At 42.0% G+C, this 17,514-nt stretch overlaps 1 protein-coding gene across 4 annotated transcripts in view; it reads right to left on the bottom strand.

Moving 5' to 3' along the window:
• ENOX1 (ecto-NOX disulfide-thiol exchanger 1) overlaps window positions 1-17,514 on the bottom strand; it is a 369,866-nt gene that overhangs the window by 256,143 nt on the left and 96,209 nt on the right. The gene's annotated exons all lie outside the window — the stretch shown is intronic.

Genomic DNA, 17,514 nt, shown 5'->3' with positions numbered 1-17,514 from the left:
AAATACAAAATGGTAATCTGTTTTTAAAGACATGTTATTGAAAACAGCCCTGATAAAAATGCAATGAATATGTGGGACTGAAATGGCAAAAAAAGAAAAAAGAGAGAAAATACTGCACCGATTTATATTCCCTTTGAACTGTCTGTAATACAGACCTTAAAGTGCATTTTCAAACATACAGCCTATCAAAGAAAGAGGCATTTATTTCTAGCCGTGGCACTTCTAGACTTTTGGTAAATGAAACCAGAAGTAGTCTAGTGAAAATGTGCTGTGTGACAAAGCATGTACTGATGGGTTCTGCCCCACATCAGTAAACAATTGTTTTTTCCTTAACCGAAGGAAAGAATTTCAGCAGTAAACAAATGTATCATGTCTTGCATGAATTCTTCAACAGAGTCAAAGCAAACCTGTCTTCTCACGCCTCCTGCATGTGCTATTCCAAGTCAAAATACAAGTTATATTCCCCGAGATCTCTTAGTTGCTATGTTTTTGATTATGACAACCATGATACACAAGGGATGATGATACACAAGACACTAAAGCTTTCTGCTCTAATCCCCCTGGAATCTACACCCGTTGTTGTAAGGATAATTATCTGGGTATCCCCGAGGCCAATTTTTACAGTTTTCATACAAAAATCACCTCTTGCATAAGACATGAAATTTAAAATCATCCCCTTCACAGATATCATTGAGTCACTCCATTACCTCTGGGACAGATATAAATTATGCATTCTTTGATTCTCTTTAAAATTTTAGATGCACGAAGGGACAGAGAAGCATCTAAATGGTACTAAAAATATAAGGCGTTCAAGAAAGAAACAATAACTTGCACGGTATTAACTGCTACAGTGCTCCGAAGGCTCCCTGCCTGGTCAAGAAAAGCACATAAAGCACTGAAACATAACAGCAGGCTTGCATGCTAATGGCTGCTAGTGACAAGGACTCATTGAATGTCACTGCTTCACATACTGCGTACTGTTCATTTTTCTTATCTATGTGACCTCTCCTTTGAAATGACTGATGAAACTCCCATGAATTAGCATCTCCACTTCTGGGTATTTGCCACCAAGAAGGCATTCAGTAACAGCTCTATTAAAATACAAAAATAAAGGGGAGAAAAGTCATAATTTTAACAAAAAATAGTCACTACATCTGTTAAAGGATACTCGGCGTGTACTGCAAAAGGACTGCTTCTCTGATGCCTCCTCATTAGGTTAGTTTTTACCTTGATGCCCTTTAAGAGTACTGGCTTGTCACAATACATGCATTCACATTTCAGACTTGGTTAACATTTTCATAATTGGTGTGAATAAAAAGAAATAGCTGTTACTGCAAGAAAAAAAGAAATGTCTCTGTTCTGATGCCCTGCTGCTATGATGACCTATTTCACACTAGCATCTGTTCTCTTCTGATGAACCACTCCAGATGTAAGCTGGCAAAACAGCACTGCAAGTATGTTACCCAGACGTCCACTGAGTGCTGCAGATGTTTTCTTCCATGCTTCACATTTAATGTGTGTCTGATTAATTTTTTCTTTATTATTTCAACTACTTGGCCTGCAGAATTTCCTATGAAGTTTATAGAATCTGGGATCCAATCTGCAACCATAAAGAGCACCTCCCTTTGTGTGAGTGGGTTTATTAGTCTGGAATAACAAGCCAAAAGAGCCTTGGTTGGAATTGCCAAAAGAAATGCAAACTTCAGTAATCTATTATGCCTTAATATTATTTGCCTGAGGATTTAACACTATGCTCATTCCAATTTCAAATTTACAGATGATGTTTGTAATATTCAGATGCATCAGTCTGACCAAAAATACTATGCCCATTCTCTGCTTCAAGCCCTTGACCTGAATGAGGTTATTGACAGGGATATGAATGACTTGAGAAGAAAACGAAACACAAAAGTAGTTTTATCGTGAAGTACAATATTTCTTCTGTCACTTAACCATATTTTTTTCCCCTCTCAAAATTACAGGGTAGACTGCAAATCTTCAAGGCTAGCAGCCACCACGACAGCCTAAGTGCCATTTAAAAGAATAATAATTTATGAGATGCCTTGGTAGAATAGCAAAGGTCACAGAGAAGACTCCCCAGGGAGGAGAGGATGACAAAGGTTACAAAGATGACTAAAGACCCGCCTACAGGAAGGGATTTTCATGGAAGGAAGATGTTTTGTTGTAACAGCTTCATCCTACCTAAAACACAGTCACCTCCTCCAAATGAACAGTTCAACTTTAAGTTAGCTATAAGGCATTGCTAACAAAATACACTTCTGAAATTTGTGGCTTAGTGGCTTGGCCACACACCTAGGGCCCACTGAGGTGGAAGACGGAAGACGCTGTGGGTCTGTCCCACAGGGCACAAGGGGATGGATGCCTAGCAACTGATTTGATCCCACCTGGAGGATCAAACTTGAAAACCTCCAGATCCAGAGTCTTTGCAAACCAGTCCCCAAATAGATGCCACTTTAGGGGCAGCCAGTACCATTTGAAGACCTGTGACAGACCGCCACAGACTGGTTAGGATCTCTTAGAAGCAATGTGAAGAGTTGTTATATGAGGAGCCTAAGACACACGGTTGACACATTGCTCCCAGGCAGTTATACATTTGCACACAAGCCACCACGCTACACAGCAGGTTGGGCTGCTTTTTCTTGCCACAGGTACAGTATTCCCCTCCTTCAGCTGCTGCAAGTATAGGGAAAAAACAAACAAACAAAAAAAAACCCCAAGGATGAAGACAAGCAGGAACAACTCTTCTTGGCACAGCTCCACTCTCCGCAGCAGCATCTCTAGGCTCATAAAATACGCATTAACTGGTGGGAGAAGCTAGCGCTGCAAACCTGGGGGTAACCGGCGGTGTCTGCAGAACATCAGAGTGATAAAGGAAACCTTAACCTCAAGCCGGCAATGCAATACAAGACAACTCTTATCTCTTCAGAAACGTGTGGTCATAACCATTTTGAAAACTGACCGTTTCCAACTGCTCCTGATTGCTTGTAGGAAGTTTCTGCAGCCAGATCGATGCCTGACACTTGTGGAGGAGGTCTGCATGGCCCTGAAGGGTACAGATGTAGTATGTGCCAGTCAAGAGGAGGTTATTGATACTATGAGTATAAAGGATTATTCTTAATTGCTATAGGACAACTGCTAGAGCCCATCTTCCCAGTAACTGATATTTGTGCCAGGTCTCCCAGTTCATAAAGAGGTACCTGAGGGCTGGGTAACCGTTCAGGTAGATTTATCCCAGGTGGTATTTGGGGACTCTCGTCTATTTTCTATACTAAAACAGGGGAATTTGTTGAAGGGGACTAATGCCACGGACATTCATAGTATCTGTGTTCCCTTGCTCTGGCAGTCCCTGGACTCTCACCATAGCTGACAAAGCCTTTAGCTGGCTATTCAGCTCACAGAGCATTTTTACAGTCCCATCACTGCACGCTGATGACAGTGGAGTGTTGCCTTCAGGAGAGCAAAGGGCAGAAGGCAAGCGGAAGGCAGAGTGCCGCCAAGCAAGCCTCCCATTGTAACAGTATCTTTTATCTTACACATCACCTGTAGGAGGAAGAGGATGGCACAGTAACATTGCAAACACAACAAATAATCCAGGTGATGCCCACTCTCGAGTGACAAAACCACCAGGCACGCTGCTAGGGAGCCCTCCTGAACCTGGCCAAGAAAGGGAACCGGCATTTCCGATGTGCGCTTTGCCTAATGCTTAGAGCTGCTTACTCCAGCGTGGCAGCTCCCTTTCAGTGCCAAGCCTTGGCGAGCTGTATATGTGGGCCTTTACACTCTCCCACATCGGTTTTGTGTGCTCTGTTTTCCTTTATTAATTTTAAACAGAATGGGAGGGAAGTAAATTCACCGTTGGGGATATGTCAGTGTTTGCTCAACATGCTCTATATACCTTTATTAATTTTGTATTGAATGGTGGATGAGATTTCACTCTGGGGGGAAATCAGGGATAGCAAAAGGTCTTTCCCACCACAGGGCAGCAGTGGGGAAGGGGAGGTTATTTCTCTGTGGGTTTGTTTTGAGTGATTTGCGTGCTTTCATGGGTTTCTAAAGCTGAGGAACTTGTGCTTTCATGAACAGGCAGTTTCCGTGCCATGACCTACTGGTCTAAGAGATTGATTATCTTAATGTAGCATTTGTTATGCAAGTCTTACAGCTTACAGTACATTTTAAAAGCAGCAGATGATGCCTGTGTGATAAGCAGCAGACGAGCTATGCTGTGCAAGAATAGTACGTAAAAAGGGAAATTTAAAAGCTTTGAAAATTAAGACCTATTTCCAAATAAGACTTATTTTTTAACAGTACAAATGCATAAAAAACCACATGAACTACAAAAGGGTGGTTGTTTGACACAGGTTCTCAAGGTTTAACTCTTGGCTCATTGCAAAATTGCTTCAATCAGCGTGACCAGCTTGGCAGCCTGTCTTTTCCACCCCTGCGATTCCCGGCCCCCCAACAAGCCAGCACTTGGCTTGGAGTATGCAGGGACACTTGATGCCTTGGACCGCTGTTCCCTTAGGCTTGACGGAGATTAAAAGTAGATAGCAAAGAGCTATCTATGAGAGTTGCTCACTTGTAGGTAGCTCTCTGCTATCTGCTTTTAATTCACATAGCAAAGTTACACTCTATCATAGCATGTCCCTTTGTTTCCAGACTCTTGGTCCTAGTATATCTTTATTCACCAGTATCATGATAGTGAAGGGAATATCCCTTTACTGTCCTATTTACTTTTTTGGAAAAAATTTCCAGAGGAGAAAAAAAAACAAACAATCAAACAAAAAACATTTCTCTCTTAATTTCCAGAAATTCCTAGGTCACAACTTGTTCATACTCAGCTTTGCCAGATGCTGGGAAATAGTAAACAGCGGTGTCCTGATGACTCTGGACTTTTCATGTATGATAGCCAAAAGGCAAGAAAACTACAGGTGCTCTTTATTGATCAGTTTTTCATTGCAGAAAGTACGTAACTTTTTCACTTGGAATACTGCAATGCCAGGTACAGAGCCTGTTTCCATTTTTGGAAATCTCTGCACATGGCAGGTCCCTTTTCCTCTTCTCCTACTGACTTTCCAAGCACAAAATCTGGTAATTTGTAGCTTCTCTCCAGCTCCTCCAGCGTGCAGAGGATGGAAGCTAGCCTTTTGTTTACTACACAGAGCAATCCAGACTGTATGGCTGACTTCTTTGTGACTCTTTGGTCCAGGAACCTGTTGTGGGTAGGGTGTCATGGGGCAAAGGTATCAGTGAACAGCAATTTGGGAACAATTTGCTGTACAAGGAAGGGAAGTGAATATTCATACGGGCAGTCCAATGCTTTTGTTTGCCTTTCCCCAGGCAGCTGTGACATGGAGAACATCTGACCTGACAGCAAAAGATCTGTTTTACTGATCAGAGGATGCCACAGTAAGATTTGTACTCATAAATAAAGACTTCTTAGGATATATGCTGCTGAACAGTGCCTTACTGAGATCACTGCTCGTAACAAACTTGAAATGGTGAACAGAATTAGTTATTTGTTTGAGCAAAACATGTTATAGACTTGAAAACTGAATTATGGACTATCTGGCTCTCACTGCACACGTTTATGGTACAAGTTATTCTTTTCCTAAGCTGGTGCAGCTGGCTCATGAACTCCTTGCGTGACTAATGGCAGGGGCAGAAAGCTTCTGCACTGAGAAGCACGGTTCCCGTTTTGAGCATCAGAAAGAGCGGAACTGCTTCAATTGAAAAATGAGCAAGGGAAACAGGAAAGAAAGGGGCTAGGGAACTGCAGCTGGCTGTCATGGGCTCTGTAGGTCAGTGCTTTTGCACTTGCTGAATACAGCTGGATTTTGGACAAGCAGGAGGGAATGAGGAAGGGCAGGATCTGGAAACTGGCTCACATCCATCCAAGATGATAACATGCAACCTAAGGAAAAAGTACTATGTACCAGGTACATGTCACAGCACACAATGCTAACAGCCTTTAATAAGGGCTAATGCAATGATACTCCCCAGCCTCTTTGCTGTGCTGCCTAGGTGTTGCTAAAGACTGAAGGCAGGCAGGAAGGCAGAGGGGCAGGGAGCAAAGGACTAGGCAGCCCTGCTTAGCTGTGAGCTCCTTGTTCAGGATCTTGCTTACTGCCCTGATGTAGGGGGACAGGAGTCAACCAGCACTCTACATCATTTGTCTGTTCTCTGTGTCCTGGACAAACCACAGGTCAGTAGTTGTATTCTGTGCCCAGTTCCTCTCCAATTCCTCCAAAAATAGAAAAGAAAAATCGAAGATGAACTGGCTAGAGTTCAGGGGGTTGTCCTTCACCTTCCTGCAAACCATCTTGCTCTCCTCTCCTCCAGTGCACTGTTTACGAAACTCTGGAGGGGAATTTTATTTAGCCATTGCCCCTCTTCACCCTGGAGAAGAGGAGGCTCAGGGCAGTATTCCAGTACTTAAAGGGTGGCTACAATGAGGATGGAGGCTCTCTCTTCATGAGGAGCCACATGGAAAAGACAAAGGGCAACAGGTACGAGTTGCACCAGTAGAGGTTTCATCTTGATATAAGGAATATTTTTTTTTTGCAGTGAGAACAATCAACCACTGTAACAACCTCCCCAAGGATGTGATAGAGTCCCCATCAATGGAGGTTTTCAAGATGCAATTGGACAGGGTGCTAGATAATCACATCTAGGCTTCCTTTCCCACAAAAGGTTGGACAGATGTTCTTTTGAGGTCTCTTCCAACCTGGGCTGTTCTATGATTCTGTGATTCGATATCCCCTCCCCCACCCACCCTTCCCACCCCCCAAATCCTATTTCTCTGGAGACTGATTCCCAGAGTTGCCCACCTAGACCTCCAAACCTACCCATATAATCTACTGTCTCCCTCTGAGGATAAGGTTGTCATAGAATTATTTAAACCAGAAAGGACACTTGGGGGTCATCTGGTCCAACACGCAGGTTGCTCAGGGTCTTGTCCAGTCAAGTTTTGAGTATCTTTGAGGATGGAGATTCCACAACATCTCTGGGCAATTCATGTCAGTGTTTGATCCCACCCATGGTGAATTTTTTTCCCTTAAATATGTAAAATCAGAATTTCATATGTTCCAAATTGCATCTGTTGCTTCTTCTTCTTCTTTCACCATGTACTCAGTGGAAAGAGTCTGGCTCTGACTCATCTATTGCCTCCCAGTAGGTAGTCATAGACAGCAGTAAGATCCCCCAATGACCTTCTCTTCATCTGAACAGTCCCAGATCCCTCCACATAGAATCACAGAATCATTTAGGTTAGAAAAGACCTTGAAGATTATTAGGTCCAGCCGTTAACCTAACACTGCCAAGTCCACCACTAAACCATGTCCCTAAGCACCACATCTACATGTCTTTTAAATACCTCCAGGGATGGTGACTCCACCACTTCCCTGGGCAGCCTGTTCCACTGCTTGATGATCCCTTCAGAAAAGAAAATTTTCCTAATATCCAATCTAAACCTCTCCTGGCACAACTTGAAGACATTTCTTCTTGTCCTATCACCTCTACATGGGAGAAGAAACTAACACCCACCTCACTACAACCTCCTTTCAGGTAGTTGCAGAGAGTGATAAGGTCTCCCCTGACCCTCCTTACTTCATCCTTATCTGGTAGAGATACCAGGAAGGAAGTGCACATGCACATGGCAGGAAAAACTGTGATGTATCTATCACCTTTGTGAGTAACTCCCTCAGCAAAGAGCCATTTCAGTATTAAGACCATGAAGTCTGCCTGAGACACAGTAGCAGCAGTAAGTCTAGAGAAAACAACAGCCTGAAGGAGAATGCTTTTATCAGGACCAACAAACACTGGCTCTACTAACAAAAAAGCCACTTTGCATTATCATATGGGTTTTTTACAGTGCCAACAGCAGCACAAATTGAGTCCATACCCAGAGCTGATCATAAAGAGCATTGGAAAGCAAAACTTGGGTTTCTTCTTACTTTGTTACTATAGGAAAAGAATGAGAATGAAGGAGGCTGTTATATCAAGAATAGTGCTCAAAGCACTGAAGCAGCTGGCAGAAGTTCCTGATCAGTACAATGATTTGGGAAATCTACACATGAAATACAAATTCTAGTTAATATTTAAGATATTGTTCAGATGAGTAACTATCTGTCATAGATACTTTTTGTGCCAACATGGATTTACTATGTGGACAAGGTTTTCAACAAGTCCCTTCTAGATCAGAAACATCATCTACTTCTTCAATCTTCCTGGAATGAAGGCACTAAAATGTCAGAAGTTAGTAAGTTATACAAACTTACTTTCTTTTTTGCTTTTTCTTTTTTATTTTGCTTTATCTTTGCTGCCTTTTTCAAAAAGCTTATTCTGATTTCTTTTGATACTAGCTTCTTCTAGAGATTTACTTACAATAAAGTCTTGTCCTTGACCCAGCAAAATTTATGCACTGGTGGTTATCAGATGATCAGTTTTATGTAGAGGGAAGTGGTCTTTTGGACTGAACTACCTTCTTTATAGACAAGGTTCATGACTTTAAACACAGTTGCAAAATGTTTCTAGCACGTGTAGAAACACTTGCCATGTTTGTACTTACTTAAAATAACCAGATGGGACTGGATCCACAAAGCAATTCTTGTGGTTGGAAGAGGTTAACGGCACAACTAAGGTTGAAAACTGCTGTCTTAAACTATTTAGAGAAGAGCAAAGCCACGATCTGGAAATATATTCCTTTTTGGACTACAGACTAGAGGAATGAGCAGTGCTTGTGGCTGTTCCCAAAGGCTATTTCTTACTACATAAACTGTTGGGAAGGAGATTTGCTGGAGCTTCTTGCTGTCCTCCACTTTCACTCCCAGTCATTGTGTGTCATATAATTAAGCTTGGAGGAGATACATGTGTGTCTTGCCATGCCAACATTCACATACAATATGTTCTGCTTGAGATGAGAGGAGGCTTTCTAGCTATCTATCAGCAAGAATCAGTGAGGACACCTGAGGGATTGTGCAACTCCACGCCATTGCAGTAACAAGTAGGCAGATGCCCTTGACAGAAGGAAGGGTCATTATTTTTCTGAACAGTTTCCTATCCGTATCACCAGACTGTTCACTTCCAGTTTAGTAAGCAGCTTTTTAGGCAGAAATCAGCCTGGCAGAGACTCTAAACAACAAAGGTGTAATTAGGATCTGTTAGATTTGTGATGTGCCATCTTTGCCATGTTACCACTGATTTTGGAGTCCGCAGCTACTGGTAAAAAGCTTTCAGTAAAGAAAAACTTGTGAATGAAATAAAACTAACACCCTCACCCCTGCCCCACCCCTACCCAAGGAAAAAAAAAAAAAAAAAACCAAAAAAACCCCCCAACAAACAACAAACGAACCAATCAGTAATCCTATATTAGGGGGTATCTTCCAAGGGAAAAATCTTGATGGCACCCTTTCAAGTCTCTATAGCCTTGCATGTGGGAAGTTTCTGCAAAACCAGCCTGCATCCACGGAACACTGAAGGGCTGCAAGAATTCTGTATCGGAATAAATTCTTAAAGGACTTGTTCTTGCACAAACACTAAAATTGCAAAGTGTCTGCACTCATACAACTATAGCCATGTAAATTAAGGCCATGTTTTAAACAGAACAGATTCCTCCTGGGCCTGCAAGTGACTTGTATGTGCCTTTGTAATGTGCCCATCACATGTAATGTGCATATCACAAGAGCTGCACAGGCAGCTCTTGCACTGAAGACTGTGTAAGTACAAACAGAGGTCACCTCTGGAAAAGATGGAGGCAGGGCCTCCAGCTGCCAAGTCCTAAGAGCCATACTTTCAAAGAACAGCAGCCATTTGTGCAGCCGAACTTCTGTGTTTCCAAGTACACATGCATATTAAAAATCACAGAAAAAAGAAATTAGTGAGGGAAGAAATGTCTCATAAAGCATTTCCAAAACCAGGGGTGGTCTGCATGTACGGCAGCCTATTTTGCACCCTACAAACACAAGTGGGGCTTTCCTCTGAAATACAAGCTTCTACTTTTGTACATGCTCTCCAGTTACACAGAAATATTTCAGTTTAGGGTTTTAAGCTTTTGAACACAGAACCTATTAAAAATTCAGAAAGGGATTTCCATAGGGTGCAAAGGGGTCACAGAGAAAGCCATAGCCCATTTTGAGAATTAGTTCAACAAAAGAAAACCTTACATACACTTAACTACAAGTTTGCCAAGACAAATATCCAGATTTCAGCAAAGGTCATTTCAGGTAAAGGTTTGAAATTCTTTAGATATCCAGGTATATATATGCAACAGGAATTAGAACAGAAAGAAAATCTATTTTGTTTTGTTTGCCTGGAATCTGCCACCTTTAAAGTCAACTTGTTAAAAACACTAGTTTCCATCTAGCAACAGCACCACAGCATGTATATAGCGCTTTAAGTGCAGAAGAGGATGTGAAGTCCCTCAGAAAACCCACGCTATTCTGTTTAGGACAGATTTTGATGATGTTTCCTACAACTTTCTAAGTGATGGCTGGGTCAGCAAGCTCTGGCACAAAATAGCAGGCAGTTGGGTGTGGACTAGACAGCATGTGGACAGGAGTCAGGCTAAGGACAGCAAGTGAGCCAGAACAATTGTTTCTGCACTGGAAATGCGGCTCTGATTTCTAAAGCATCTGCAGCATACAACCCTCAAGGAAAAAAAGATAATAAAAACCCTGAAACACTTGATTTTAAAATACAATCTTTAAATTTACATTGTAAGAGGATTTATGACTAAGATAGGAAGAAAAAAAAAGCTTCTAAATTATTACTTGCAATTTTGAGGAGGATATCACAGAGGCTGTTTAAAGGTCCAGTCCTGGCAGCCCACATGCATGTAAATTGTTCTGTACAGCTCAGTAGCACCCACTTTCATGAACAAGGATATGTGGCTAGAGACAGACTTGCAGGTTTAAACTGATTGCTTTATTTGTGGCATAAATTTCCTCCAATTAGTCAGAGAGCTGAACATTTCCTGCTTCCAATAAAACCCAAGAACATATAACAGTTAATAGATATTTGTAAAGCAGCTTTAAAAACTCTTATGAAAAAATGATTTTAAAAATCCTTTTCCCCACTGAACAACTCAGAGAAGTTGTCCCTGACAAAGGCCTGTAAGAGGCCAAAACAATGGTTATTTGTTCTCTTTTGCTCTTTACAAATGAAGCAAAATACAGTTAATACATTATGCATGTCCTCAAGCATATTTTTATTTAGCCTGTTTTGGTTTATTGTGCCTTGGGAAATTTCACTTTGGTTTTTTGTGCTTGGGAACTTTGATTTGATTTTGTTTTTCTGGTTAATAATAAAACTGAAATATTAGCGCAGGACATCAAGCAATCTACAGTGTGTGAGACTTGTTTAAGCTTCAATGAAACGGCCTCTCAACATCTCTTTTCCATTCCCTTATCTTATCAGTCGCCAAACCACTCTCAACAAGCTGGCCTGTCACTGGAGCAGTGCGGGCCAGTTGCTATTAGTCATTTCATTTCCCGTTAAGATGATCTGTTGTTTCACCCACAGGAACAAGATATCGACTTTCCCAGTAACATGCTATAGAGTCTCAGTACTGTACCGTTTAGGTACAGAAACTATTCTGTGCCTTATACTTCTAGAATTACCATTAAGGTAGTGCTTAAAACAGATAAGCACATTAAACAAGTAAACGACAATCCTCTGTCGTGAGGAATTTACTGCTATTGCAGAAGTGAAAGAGTAAGAGTGAACAGCAAAGCCTAAGGGAGAAAGAAGGGGAAGAGAGGACAATTGTCATGAGATTAGACAGTTAATTACAGTTGCTACATTCACATCTCAACACTACTTTTATTATTTCATTTTGGGATGGGGCATATCTTTTGGCATTCAGCAGCAATTTGTGTTCCCCTGGAAACACACAGGAAAAGGTGGCGAGTAAGAATTTATCAAGGGATGTCAGACCAAAGAGGTGGGAAGGGCAGTGGCTGAAGGGTTTTGATGGGGCTGAAAGCGAAGTTCAGACTAAGTAACCACCACAGTGAGGCAGAAGGTGGAAACAGACGTTAGAAAGGAAGACTTGCAAGGGCAGGAGTACAGGAGCGAGCAGTCACACAGTGGGGCTGAGGGGTAGGTAGGCTTTTGCCCTATTTCCCCATTTGTCTCTATGCTGCTGTACCGCGCTGGCTGGAGGGCAGCATCCATATACCACCGATACAATAAATTGGTATTCTTGGGATGATAGTTTCCCCCTTCCTCTTTTCCTAAGGGGATGTCCTCAGTCACTCACTAACTGTCCCAAAAGACTTCCAACCTAGGCAAAGAAGGAAATATGCCTACATGGAAAGCCTCCTGGAGGGTCACCTTTTATTATTCTGAAAGATGCACAGAAATTGTCAGTCTGTTTGTATACGTCCAGGCAGCAATGTACAAATGTGCTGCTCTACTTTTTATACAGCCACAAGACAATCTGGACGGAACCAGTCCTGTTCCAATTCTTCAAAGGCTTTAAGCCTGGAGGTCTTGTGCAGCATAACAAGTTATTCTGAAACTCTCAGTGGAGAGACTGTCCCAGTCCTTCAGAAGATGGTGGAAGACTGTTTCAGGATGTCATCCTCCTCTGTCCTCTTGTCTGAGCACCAAATCAATGGAGCTTCTCTATTGTGAACAGCACCCAGGGATGGAAATGATCTCTCACAGACCAAGAAATTTGTGATCTCTCCTATATGTGACCCACTTACAACCAAACGCTCCTCCTTCCTACCACTGATTATCTTTTTTTCTGGTGGTGATTTTGGTTTGTTTCATTTGCTAGGGGTTGTATGTTTGTATGTATGTATGTATTTCCCCCCTGGGCCTGGTGGGACCCTGAAAAGGTGCTAATTAATTGCTGAAGAGAAGCTCCTCAGATGCAAGCTGAAGGGTCTGTCTGGCTGCCCAGGTGAGGAAGAAAGGAAAGGCTTCAGGGTCTTACAATTAAACTGTCTAGTCCTGCCACTTCCTATCTTCCCCCTCTCCCTGCACTCTTCTCATCTGTACTTAATTGTACAGGCATACTCTCACCATGAGGAATCCTCCGGACACAGCTAACGTATCTGGGAATCACACTCTGGTATGCTTGAACTGAGCAGGAACTTTCCTGGCTCACAGCCTGGGAATGAGCTGACAAGGGCTGGGAAACCCTCAGTGGCAATTCCCACTGGTATCTTGGTATCTCTCCTCTAATAAAGCTTCCCAGGGTACCTCATATAGCTCCTACAGCATGCACAGACAATTTAAGAGGCAATTGCTAAAGATGGACTGAAATGCAAGCCTCTGAACTGCCTTTTTGGTGACATTACTTGTTCTTGGGCCTGATAATTCTCAACAGCATGGATCACAAATGCTGACAGCTGAGATCAGGCTGGTGAACCCAGGTCTGAAACTGGCAGAATTGTTCAAGTTAACCTCAGGCTGCCCACCACTATGCAGATGTTCAAGTGGGGACTGCAAGTGTCTGTCAGGCATAGAGCAACAGCAAAAAGGAAAAAAATAATAATATTGGGAGCCCCTAGTAGAAAAATGCACCTTTTGGTGACCCTGAAAAAAAGTGCCTTTTGGCCACTTTAGTCCTAAACCTTGCTGGTGAAATAAGCTTTTTGAGACTAAAAGGTATAAGCTGTCTGACAACGTTGTGAAGACGCCAGTTATCAGGGCTTGGCTGGCAACCTGGGGCAGCATTTTCAAACTACTGCTACTGCAGCAGTCACTGCTGCAACAAAGCATGGGACAACACTGCTAATAGCTGGGCTGCTAAGAGCTGATTTTGTGCTTTTTCTGCTACTCCTCTTGCATTAAAGGGAGTTTTTAAAAGAAAAAAATTAAAAAGGTGTAGTCAGTATTAGACTTCTCACTTGGCCAAAAACCTATGTCCTCCCTTAGATAAGAGAGAGTTTCTCACTTGCCCCAGCTTCACCTGTTACTTAAAAAGAAGTCCATCAGGGAAACAACCATCCTTTTTCCTTTTCCACTGAATCCAGCATTTGCCACCTGGATGGATTCCTTTTCCCCTTTGCTGCTAACTGGAATTTATTCTCGTTGATCCTCCTATACAGACTTTTGGTAGTCTAACTCCACCACGCTCACAGGAGGCTTTCCCCAGTTAAGGAGGCATGACATCTATCAACCACCTCAACGTCTGATATATAGCCTCAGCATAAGCCCTCCTAACTCCAAATGAGCTGCCATGGTCACAGGGTACAGCGTCATACGGGCTTAACTTGGGCCCTGTAAATTGCTCATTTGCATCAGTGTACCACAGCATCTGACAGCATTGCTCTCCTCTTAACAACTCTAATGAGCTTGGGAATGGCAGCACTGGAGTGGCACACCCTGCCACGGAGACACTATTTCAGGCTGCAAAAGAACTGGTGCAGTTGCAACTCCTCTTTACTCTGCTGCTATACTTGGGATGTACGAGCCTAAAGGTGAGCTCAGAATTACCTGCTCTGGCTCTGCCATTCCAGTTCCTCCCTTATACCTCAAGGTGTAGCCTCTTGCCTTTGTGGAATAAAACCTAATTCAGCTTTTCCAAGCTATTTTACCAGGGGAAAAGAAAACCCTGTTAAAAAGTGATATTCCATAAAACATTACTGTGTGTTACACTTTCCTCAGCTTTAACTTCATACACTTGGCACTTATCACCATCCTCTTTTCATACAAGTAACACAGTCATCACATGCTGATGTTAAGCACATGTAATACCCTCTTCCTTCCTGTTTTCTTTTCTCTCTGGAGTCCATACATTAGACAAGGGATTTTCTAAATAGTGTTAAGAAAAGCTTCCAACTATTTCTGTTTGCTGTCCTTTATCACTGTGCTGGGGTTGCACCTAGCTGATACAAAGGTTCAGTTTTTCCAGCTGGGAATCAGACCAAGACACAGCAGTGGAAGCAGCAGTCAGATCCCATCGGCAAGGCATGAGTTTTCAAAGCTGTTACGAGTATGAACTCATTTAAGAATCACTTAACAATAATTTAAATTAATTTCAAAAAAAGAGTAAGAAAGCTTACCTTACTAACAGCTTTAGGGTCTGCACTATATCTGATCTCTCAGACTGGATCCCAGATGGGCAGAGCACCAAATTGCTATTTGAGTTTTAATTATTCTTGTTATTATATTCAAGATATGTCTGCAGACAAATTATGAAGCTCCTTATGAGTGGCCAGGAAGTAGGCACACATAAAGACCATCAAAATGCCTGGTCATACCTTGCGCTGTGGTAAAGCACAGTCACCAAACTGTCCCATGCAGATGTACCATAATTACAAAGGCTGCAGACAAACAAAGCATGGGAGAAGCCTTTTCCCAGCTAACTTTCACACATCATGCTCCCTATCAGAGATACTTCTGGGTTTCTGAGCTCTGTGTTTGTTTGCATCACTTTTCAGATACTTACAGAGGTTCTCAAGATGGCCAGCTATGGCCTTGGGTGAAGATGACTATTGAGCTGATGACAGGGACTGGCTGGAGCCTTAGTACTATTCTACTTCACCCATACACAGTGAGCTAAGCACAGAACAACTGCCCTGCAGATGGCATACAAGATGAAATGCTGGTTCCTGGTATTCCTCCATTCCCTGATCTTCATTCCACACTCACAACCACACCATCGAGACCGTTCATGCACCAGGCTGGGAGTCCCAGCTAGCTCCAGGATGCATCAGGGCCAGCAAAAGCAGTCACCCCTCAAGGAAAGAAACAGCAGCTTGAGCTGTCGGTCTCAGGCAGCGGCAAGCAAATCAGAAGACAGGCACCCACATCAAATTCTGACTGGTACATTGGAGGTATTTCAGTTGCCTTGTCCATATTATTAATTCATGCCCTCTTCACGCATCATTGCCTTACTTAGAGTCACATAGAACCTAAACATATATTAAAAAGACTATCACTACATAAACAGCTCATTAAAATGGATTTTAAATGGAGCCTATAAAACTAAAATAAGGGCATTCTACCCTTGGTTTAGATTTGTTTAGAATTAGAGATTTATGCTTGACTGGAGAAAACAAACGAGGGACAGTTCTATCATTTCAGCCTTACAGATGTGCCTACCCAACTGTGTATCCTGTAACAACTTAAAAGGCAGATCCAATGTGATTCCTCTGTAGGCAAACACTAATCTCCTTACCTTCACAGACAACTGAAATAAACGGAAGTTGAATATTTGGTAGTTTAGCTAGATTATTCCATACAGACTCTATTTTCTCTAATTCCACAAAATAGATCCCTTTAAGGATATGCTTATGCACTCAGCAGTTGTCCTGCGCTTCATCTGCCCATTATCTGAGCTGCAAAGTATGAGACACAGGCAGCTCTATTCTACAAAAAAGACCATTGCAATACCTTGCTGTAAGATTGTGTCCATACTGAGAAAGCCTGCCTTGAATAAACCCGTTTTTGTAACACAGTGGGCATATGCATTACCCAAAAAACTCTGAAACTGTGTTTCAGCTTCAGTGCAACTGAAGTGACCTGGCTTTTACAGCAGTATTCACTTCAAAATGCATAGATGTAGAAGCATTTTGAAGTGTTCAGGATATCACAGTAAGACAAGAGACTGACCTGTTCCTCTAGGATTGCAAATGAAGGACTTAATTTTGTGACAGTATTTTTAAATATATTTGTAACTAGACTTACAGATCCTAATTAACAGATAAGTGACCTTGCCAAAATAAAGGTAGATCACTTAATGCAGGAGGTTCAATACTACGTTTAATGCTTTGGAAAGAAATCTTCGCTTCTATCTGGCAGCCTAGGTCAACATCTGCCTATTCATCTTTTTAGAACACACACCCCAATTCAAAGCATCGTATTATATTATTACGGGACTGGCTATCAGAAGGTATGTGGCAACAATAAAAGCTCAAGAGTATATACTGCTCAATATGCTTGAGATCCAGCACTTCCCAGCTTAATATATTATTACAGGGAACGTCTAATTTCCAAGGGACATGAAGTGTTCAAACCCAAGTGGAAGGGAAAATGAACCAGTTTGAACAATGAGATTTTGAATAGCAGTTTTAAATAGCAGGTTTTCAATTCTAATCTATACTATTTAATGCACAATATCCATGATTCTGAAACAAACTCACACATTCTGCTTTTCACTTTCTTACTCATTATCCCATTTTGGAAAGGATGCATTACAAGAATCTTTTCTACAGTGTTTTAAGAAATAAACCATTTTCAGACATTTTAATGGTGCCACAATAAAAGCCAAATTTCACAGCATCTGTGATATGATTAATCACCATTTGATTCCTCCTGATTTTTTTTAAACCTTCTTTTCCACTGAGACCCTTTTTAAACCACAGTCCTTCCCATTCAAGGGTGAGACACCAAACATATCAAGAGAAGAGAAGAAGTAGGAGTTTCCCAGCTCTGTAGCACTGGTGTGAATCACAAGGGGAATTTTATGCCTCCCTGCAAACAGACACCATGGCAGAAGAAGCGGACACACCCTCAGCAGATGGGTCTTCAAATGTCTTC

This window comes from Falco cherrug, chromosome 2 (assembly GCF_023634085.1).
Source record: "Falco cherrug isolate bFalChe1 chromosome 2, bFalChe1.pri, whole genome shotgun sequence".
NCBI classification, from domain to species: domain Eukaryota; kingdom Metazoa; phylum Chordata; class Aves; order Falconiformes; family Falconidae; genus Falco; species Falco cherrug.
The sequence above is the reverse complement of the archived record's forward strand: the minus strand, read 5'-3'. Positions and strand labels throughout refer to the sequence as shown.